This window comes from Rhipicephalus microplus, chromosome X, assembly GCF_043290135.1.
Source record: "Rhipicephalus microplus isolate Deutch F79 chromosome X, USDA_Rmic, whole genome shotgun sequence".
NCBI lineage: Eukaryota > Metazoa > Arthropoda > Arachnida > Ixodida > Ixodidae > Rhipicephalus > Rhipicephalus microplus.
Window position 1 is genome coordinate 292,058,040 of NC_134710.1, and position 8,765 is coordinate 292,066,804.

Here is an 8,765-nt window from a genome sequence, read left to right on the forward strand (position 1 = left end):
TTTCATATTGAGCCGTACAGCTTATAGGGTGCACGCTAATATGTGTGCAAAAACAGCAGTTCGCTTTTACTGAAATTTTCTCCACCTGATTCTTGATGTCTGCACTGCATTGCACCAACAATTAGCAATCCATCCTTCATTACATTTTATAGCCTAGGCAAATTATCATCATACTTAGCTTTTGCACTCTAAAGCAACATATCGTAAGGCAGTTTTTAAAAATTCATCAATAACTGCTTCATGAAGTTGTAATGCTATCTACTTGTTTTTTTTCTGCTTTTATATGCATTGTCTCTCCATTAAAGTGGCTACTTTACAAGTGTATATTTGCCGCGCCGCAGTGGTCTAGTAGCCAACATACTCAGTTGCTGACCCGCAGGTCGCGGGGTCAAATCCAGGCTGCGGCGGCTGCATTTTCGATGGAGGAAAAAATGCTGTAGGCCCGTGTGCTCACATTTGGGTGCACGTTGAAAAACCCCAGGTGGTCTAAATTTCCGCAGCCCTCCACTACGGCGTCTCTCACAACCATGTGGTGGTTTTGGGGCGTTAAACTCCACATATCAGTCAATACAAGTGGATATTTTGCACTAAATTTTCAACCACCGTGTCCCTGAGCGTGACATTAAAGTATAAAGTATTGGTGTATTATGTTGGCCATGTTATTGTGTGTGGCAAAGCTAGTGTATCTAAAAAAATTTAATAGATGCTCATCTAGCTGTGCCTTTAGTTGTGCCCTAAGACGTGCAAATGGGCTGAAAAGTAAATGGGGTCCATAGTTTTGTTCTACATAACTGACACGCAATACTACAATCAAAGTAGGAAAGCATAGCTCGCACTATTTCATAAGGTCATGTGTCGCTTCATTTCAGTCACAGAGTTGCATAAGCTGCAGAAGAGTACAATATGCCAGTCGCTTCTCTGCTTCTTAGGAAATGTCCCAAAAGCCACTAATAACATCGAGTGTTCCACATCTGCTATATGGGTGTCACCAGCACTGGCTCGCTTTTAAGACTGTTACATGAGCGTGCACATTGCTTTTGGTGTTAGGAAACACCTCAACTGTGTTCAGTCATGCGAGTTTGCTGCTCCTTGCATTTCGCTAAAAATAAAACAAGCAGCTACTGTGATGCCTAATGCAGATGTTCAATAATGAAAGACTAAGCTGTGTGTAATCAGTCTAGTCTCAAGCTACTATGGTCACTTGAGCACTAATGAGGTTATATCTTTCGATAGTTGAGAACAGCTCATAAATACCAGAGGAAGGGAAGTAGACAAGTGCTACTATTTATCGAAATACCACAGACATCGTGTATAGTTTAGTTCAGATCCAACAGCAAATGCCTGTGTTCGCTTCCATGAATTTTTTCTTTTCCCCCGTGAATGTAAACAAAAGCATACTATATACAAATAACATTTCAGTGTCCCTTTTTTTTTTTTGGCTTCAATGACATTTCCCCTTCTCAGTAGCTATGATAGAGCTCCTAGTCTCTAATGGTTATCTTGCTCCAGATACTTGTTATTCCGGTTATTGTACAGCTTGTGTACTTTACTGCAGCAGCTTGTTTGACAAAGAAAATCATCTTAATTCTGTTAATACTTCTCATTTTTGCTTTTTGGTATTTCAGCATTCTGAAAGCACTTTATGTTAAGATATAAATTTTAAAAATGTGAAAATATCGCTTAACCAACCGCCAACTTTGCTATGTACCTAGATTAGACTAGGTAGCTCCATCAGCAGAAAGCCTTGCAATGCAAAGTGATGCATGACCTTCATGTTCGATTATTTAACACACAGCAGTTCAAAGTAGATATCTGTTTTGAAGCAGATTTCGTGGGGCCCTTTTCTTGTGTGTGTGTCTGTGTAATAAAATTACTGGTCTCTTTGTTCAAAATGACAGCTTTACTTTCAATGCCTTTATTTCATGTACACTGCAATTTTCATCTTATAATGAGTACATGTATTGTGTTTATCCTTAATTTGTACTAATTTCACTATTGTCACCAGTATTTTCTATACTAGTCGTTCTAAATGGTCTGTTAGTATACACTGTTCTATGAAGTGTTTTCTCAGCATCACATTTATGGGTGCTACGAAGTGGTGGGTTTATAGTGGTGTTGACTGATGTGATGATGAATAGTTACTAATTCACCTGGTGCATTGTTGTATAATAAAAGTGTTTCTAAACCTTTGTTTGTTTTTTGGTGGTTACTGCTATTCCAAACTAGTTACGCACCCTTTTGCTGAATTTTCTGGCTTAAATTGAGGGGTTGTAGTTATGGCCATTGGATTCTGAAAGCTGACCAAACAAAAACACTTGTATGCAACACTGCAGACCCATGCTTGTGGGTGGCCAAATAAATGTAAAGCCTACCACAATGATTTTTGAAGAAGCAGCACACAAAAGGACACAAAACATGCACAAAAAAAGTCTCAAACACAACTGCTGTACTACAGCAGCACTTGTGTTTGCGTCTTTTTATGTGTACGTGTTTTGTGTCCTTTCGTGTGCTGCTTCTTCAAAAATCGTGGCTCCTACCTAACCTAGCCCATTAACACACATTTAATCTACCACAATGGTGCTACTTTTAACAGTTTGGGCAGTTTTCAAAGATTATACCCCTCAATTTGAATGTTTTTATTTATGAACTGGCATGAAATGTGCGGAATGTTAATCTACCACACAAAAAAAGAAGTAAAATGGTGTTGCAGGTAGTTCATATACACTGAAGTGGGCAGATGCAACAATACCTAATGTGCCTGTCCAATTCTATTTTTGAGGCAGTGCAAAAACCTTTTTTACATAAACTGCAGTCCCTATGAAAACTCGCAGAGGCACTGCTACATGCAGCTTTTATAATAAGGTTTGATTTTTTTTTCCTCATTTTACATATTGTGGTACACATGCCATGACTGAAAGAAAAACGAATAGATTGAGGGGAGTGTTTTTTTGTTAGACACAGCCATACGAAGCTAACAAACAGGTTATGAAGCCAAAAAAAGTAGTACAAGGATAGTATTTGTAGTTTAATATTAAAGACAGCAGGACGATGGCCGCCACTGTAGTTAGCTGGTCGAGCACAATGCAAGGTCGCTGCCCCCCATAGCATAGAGTTGTTTTTCTGTCCACTGTAACTTGTTTTTCCTCTGTTTCATTGTTCCTTCACTTCAATCAAAATAGGAAGTGCGAAGTAGTCTCTCACTTTCACATTAACATCACAATTGCATCTACTTAAATGGATGTATGCAGCTATAGCACTACATTTAATTCCTTCAATAAACACAACTCACTACAAAGTACTATCTGGCATGAAATTTCTGTATTAGATCACTGTAACAACCATGGTGCTCTATACATGCCCCATTTCTGTTAGAATCACATTTAAGCTTTTTTTTTATCAGAAGCTGCTCTCACAGGTGGGCCGCAGGCACTTCACATAAGGATTTGAACCTAATCGAGATGCCTAGCATGCCACCAAAGGCAGTCCCTCACCTTGTATGTGCTCCTACACCCCCCTTTTCCCTTCTTTTCATGTTCTGTACAATAAAGATTATTATAAATGGCATTAAATCTACCCAGAATTGACTTTACATTTCAAATAATGTAGACCTGACCTTTTAATCAAATGCCCTCGGCACATTGCTCCTTAAGATTATAAAAAATATTCTATATTTGATTAGTCTTTTCAGCTCAATTTTATTGAAATATGTGCATTCTATTTTATACGAGTGCTTGCTGTTCAGACACCCTCACCTTATAACAAATGATAATCTCAAGGGAGGAACATACTGTGCTAGTTTCTTGTCCCATCATGTAGCACTCCTCAGAAGAAGTCGCAAGAACGTACCAACAAGCTGTCAAACTTCCTGCAACCCTTGTCAGGGGGAAATAAAAATTTATAATGACCGTTAGTCTGGCTAGAAAATGATTTAGCTACTGTTGTTTCATACGCAAGGGTTTCAAAGATATGGAAGAGCACATTTATTAAGTCCAAATAGTGACAAGTAGTGACAACGGCTTGAAATGCAAACATCAGGCATTCACTCATGAATGGCAGCTTATTGGGTTAAACACCAGCTTTAGGTACGAGATCAGGCAGCTTGTTTAACCCAAAATCCCCTGTATTCTTGCACACATATTGTGCAATGATGTCCAACATTATCAAGTGACACAAGCGATATGAGATAACATGGTGCAGGCTTCTTGGTGCCACAGCAGTCTTGCTTGGTACACAAGCAATTTCACATTCCACTTTTGTTAGAATACTCTCACCCAAGCAGAATGCCAAATCTGTGACCATGTGCTCAGCAGCAGAAACACTAACACCTCTAGAGGGCTAACGTGTAGCGATTCGATAACTTTTTTTTTCTTGTGCCTTTCAATGCCATTGGTCAATATTTTTGGGCCTCCCCTTGTGACAAGTTGGAGATGGCTGTTGGTCTGACACAAGGCACAAAAAAGCCAGAACTGCAATAGAATCACTCCACGGTAGCACCCCAGAGCCCCTGGAGTGGGTATACACATTTGTGCAATGATTCTCAGCAGAGCTATAATCGTGGGCAGCTTATCTTGCCAATGAAGGGAAGGCTATGGAGCCAAAGTTGGCGTGTACCACTGCTGAAAGATATAGTGCCACATGTCTGTCGGTCTTTTCCCCATGAAAATCATAAAAACAACACTACTTTATTTTCTTCGGAACGCTGTTTATAAAGTTGTGTAAAACACACTGAGGAGATAATTGTATTTGTTTTACTTTATGCAGTGTCATTTTTAAGTTTTTTCACATGTGAAAACGTGGCACATTTTCAGTGCACGTCAGGCAAAATGGCGTCTTTACCTTCAGGTGAGCACTTGTCGCCATCCAGCTATTCTGATGACTTGCCGAAGGAATTTCGCTCCGAAATGACTGTCCAAGCAGACGAAGCAAATTACATGCAATATCATTAAAACACAGCCATCATTCGAAACGTGAGCAAAAACGGACTACTTTGCAGAGGAGTACATGTGCACGAGCTCTGTCCCCACAGCATTCCCTTCATTGCCAAGAAAAGTTGTCTGCAAGTATAGTTACCTGATGATTATGGAGAAATCAGCATAAGCTTATTACAACACGGTCATGCTGTCTTTCTTTTCATGTTGTGGAAATGAGTATGCACAAATTTTCAGTAAACCATGCATGTGTTGTGAAATAGTCACTCTTCCTGCACATGCTCATTTTGGCTGTTCCTGACCACTGACCACATTTCATTCCATTGTTGCCGTATCACTAAAATGCCTCATTTTTTTTTTTTTTTTTGAATTTGCACGGAGGCACGGAGAGCCAGCATTTCCAGCAGGAGCTGCTCTCGCATTTTCGGCCTGCCACCACCTACTACTTTTCAAGAAGCATGACAAACTACATCTCATCCCCGGTTTCTTTTTTTTTTTTTTAATCCAGGTACAGAACTTGAAAACTTCGGTTAACTATACAACAGTTCTCGAAATATAACATACAACAGTAATGAAAGACCAGCTTTTTGGTACAGCATTGAAAAGGCGCACAATTCTCATTTCAGCTTTTTGCACCAGGAACAGAACTAAAAAAAGTTTGGTTAATATATAAAACAGTTAAAGTACAAAGGTGACAAAAAGTCATCTCTTAGTCTATAACGCTAAAGTATCTGAAAACATCTAAAAAAAACTTGCAATGCAACCAAATGCTTGTTGCGATCAGATCGGACTAGCAGGTACTTATAAACCAAAGATCACTAGTATACAGTAATAGTGCAACTATATGTCAGAGGGCCATCACCTTGGTCCAAGAATTTTTAGACAAATGTGCATGCTGGCCAGGCAAACAATTGCTAGACTCTTCTCGCACCATTGGAGCAATAAAATAAACAAGTAGCATTTTGTTCATTATGGCCTACATTGCAAGAGCGCATGGCAAAGCACCTTCCCAAAGTTGCATAATGGTGCCTATCACAAGATGTTTATACTGTACGAAGTCCCAGTTTATACTGGGACATTCAAGGGGAGGATGCAAGCTCCCTTGTCTCAAACATCTTTTCAGGGCTCATTACGACTATTTCTTTTAGATCAATGTTCAAAATTTTGGTCTCGCGAAAACACGCAGTGATCACTTTTTGCACAAGTTGCGAGCGCTCATTATTCCAGAAATAAAACAAGCCACAACTTCAACATTCTTTGCTCGACAGTCCTAAACTATTCCACATGACAAAAAGGCACCACTGTATTTATACGCTACGGGAACATTGGTGCCTTGTCCAATTTGTGAACAAAGTATAATCTGTACGAGTAACCTGGGACAGCCCTTTGCTATGCACTCGCATACCGTAGCCCATACTGACTGTGATAAAACTTCCTGCATGTTGCTCAGCAATTAAAGGCACAGCAGAGGATCACAATGCAGGTTCACATTATGTTTGCATTTGGACTGTATTACACTGTATCAGCTGCACTGCACAAGCCTTTTGCAATAATGCACTGCTCACTGATAAGTTTTACATAGAACAACAAATGCAGCATAAAAAAACTCTTGTGTACTAGCGACTGTCACATATCATGTGCACATAAAAGCTAGCAAAATAATGTTATATAACATTACCATTGTTAGCTTTTACTGCCTGGCTTAGTAAACAACTCTTACTATTCTAATGACCACTTGCTCCACTGGTTTTCACAACACTCTCACAGAGACTGTGAGCTGTGTCAACCACTGAAACCCGTTCCATCGCGGTATTAGAGACATCGTCCCCTTGGCATGTTGGCCACGCACGCAGGGGCCTCCTGTCAGAAACTGTACGAAAACCTTATAATGGCACTGTTCCGCCCAGTGTTTCCCCCTGGCTTTTCCCACAAAAAGCACCGTTTCTACAGTCAACCACCCGCGACGGATCACCACTGCTGTAACAATACATGGCCTGATCTTCCTTTGTCTCTGGACATTGCAGCACACAGCACCACGGAGTAATAGTGCTATCCCCGGATGAAACATTTTCGTCATATTCACGTACTGAACAATCTCTATTAAAATCGATGCCTAGAGTATCTTCCTTCTCGCTTCTGCAATCTAGAGGCAATTCAATAGTGGCAGCCTCCTCAACAATTAAGTCCGTGTTTGACACAACAAAGGTTTCTGGCAATTCAAAGTTACCAATACACGCTGGCCCCACACGAGGCTCGTCGTTCCTGGCAGACCCGTCATCTGTCTCGCCCACACGTTCCAAAGCAGCAGCAACGGCAGTTTTGAAGAAGCTCGGCGGCCTCGTCCATGCTTCGGAGCATTCTTGCGAGACCGATCGGTTCTCGAACAAAGGCGGTGTGCGCGCTCTTGCATTTCGCACACGGCGGACCGAGTGCAGCGGCCCGTCACCGTAGTTGGAAGCTCCAAAGGCGTGCTTTAAGCGACTGCTAGCAAGTTTCCGCGCTTTTTGACTTCTTTTCCACGTTTTGCTTGCTGTTGGCCCTGCAGTGAAATCTATGAACCGCTTGTATTTCCTCACGGACATGAACTGCTTCCTGCCATTCATGCGCAGCTTTGGATATTCATATATAGTTTCCAGGAGCTTGCACTGCGGTCTCCTTCGATAGGAGTTCCATGAAGCGTAATATCCGTCGTCTTGTGCATCCATAACAGCAGGACCTGCGCACATTTTTTTTTAAATGTATATACATCAGTTAACAATAACCTATCTGGCAAACAGCTTAAGTGTTCGATATGAATGACTGCATTTCAGAAAATAATAGCAAAAGTCGGAACGCAGCAAATATAAAGTTTCACCGACGCAAACAAAAACTCTTTCAAAAACAAAAGGAAGGCGCCAAGAAACAATGGTATGTTGCCTTACCTCATTTGAAGCCCACGTCAGTTAGTTCGCCTGCTGCAGTTGTTCTCGGTTGAAATATTCTGGTGAGTGCGAAGTGTGTTTGGAATGAACTACCGTGGGCGAGCCATAGGCTGTCACAACCGACGTTGCTAGATTCTTGGTCCCAACACCTGACAACGTACCTCACGCTCTTGCGCGCCTTTATGACGTTATGACGTCACATCACAATACCGCTCCCAATGTTGCTCACGCTAATGAAGTCGCCGGTGGGTAGATGGATGAAGTAATATATTTGTACCCTTTAGATCAGGCGGCGGCTAACGCCACCTAGCCGTAATACTTAGTGAACCAAAAACTACATTTATCTTTTTTTTTTCCTTGAAAAAGTGAAGTAGAGGACTGGTGCTTTGCAATGAAGAGTTTAATTTTCACTCGTGCCTTGACTTTAGCCACCAGTCAGATAACCTTTTTCTAGTTATTTCTACCCGCCTAAAGTCTATTTTTGCCCTCCCTGTCCCTAAACCCCAATGCTCCGAAGTATTCTGAGCCATCATCCTGAACTATAGGGTGAAGCCCTTTACAGAACATTATCAAGTGTTCGGCAGTTTCCTCCTCCTCTCCACACGCACTGCATACCGTGTCTAAACTCCTTCGTATTTGGCCCGATATGTCTTCAATTGTCTTGGTTCGCGATACCCCCGTCCTGGCCTCAAACAGCAGAGAACTACCCCGAGTATTATCATAAATCCTTTCCTCGGCAATTTCCTGCTTAAAAGTTTGATAGATCTCTAGTGAGGACTTCTTAATCATGCCAATTATCCACATATCGGTCTCAGCTTCCTTCACCTTCTTCTTAACCTATAATTCTTTTTGGTTTGGCCCCCTGCTGTTTTCTAAGTATTTACCAGTCAATTTTCTGGTTGGCTTCCTCCATTTT

At 41.2% G+C, this 8,765-nt stretch overlaps 1 long non-coding RNA gene across 1 annotated transcript; it reads right to left on the bottom strand.

Annotated features, from left to right (window-relative positions):
* Positions 1-7,428: 7,428 nt before the first annotated feature.
* Positions 7,429-7,989, bottom strand: LOC119161412 (uncharacterized). The gene is made up of 2 exons (XR_012887359.1): positions 7,850-7,989; positions 7,429-7,644 (listed from the first exon to the last, which is right to left on the bottom strand). It is a non-coding gene; the product is annotated as an uncharacterized LOC119161412 (long non-coding RNA).
* Positions 7,990-8,765: the final 776 nt, after the last annotated feature.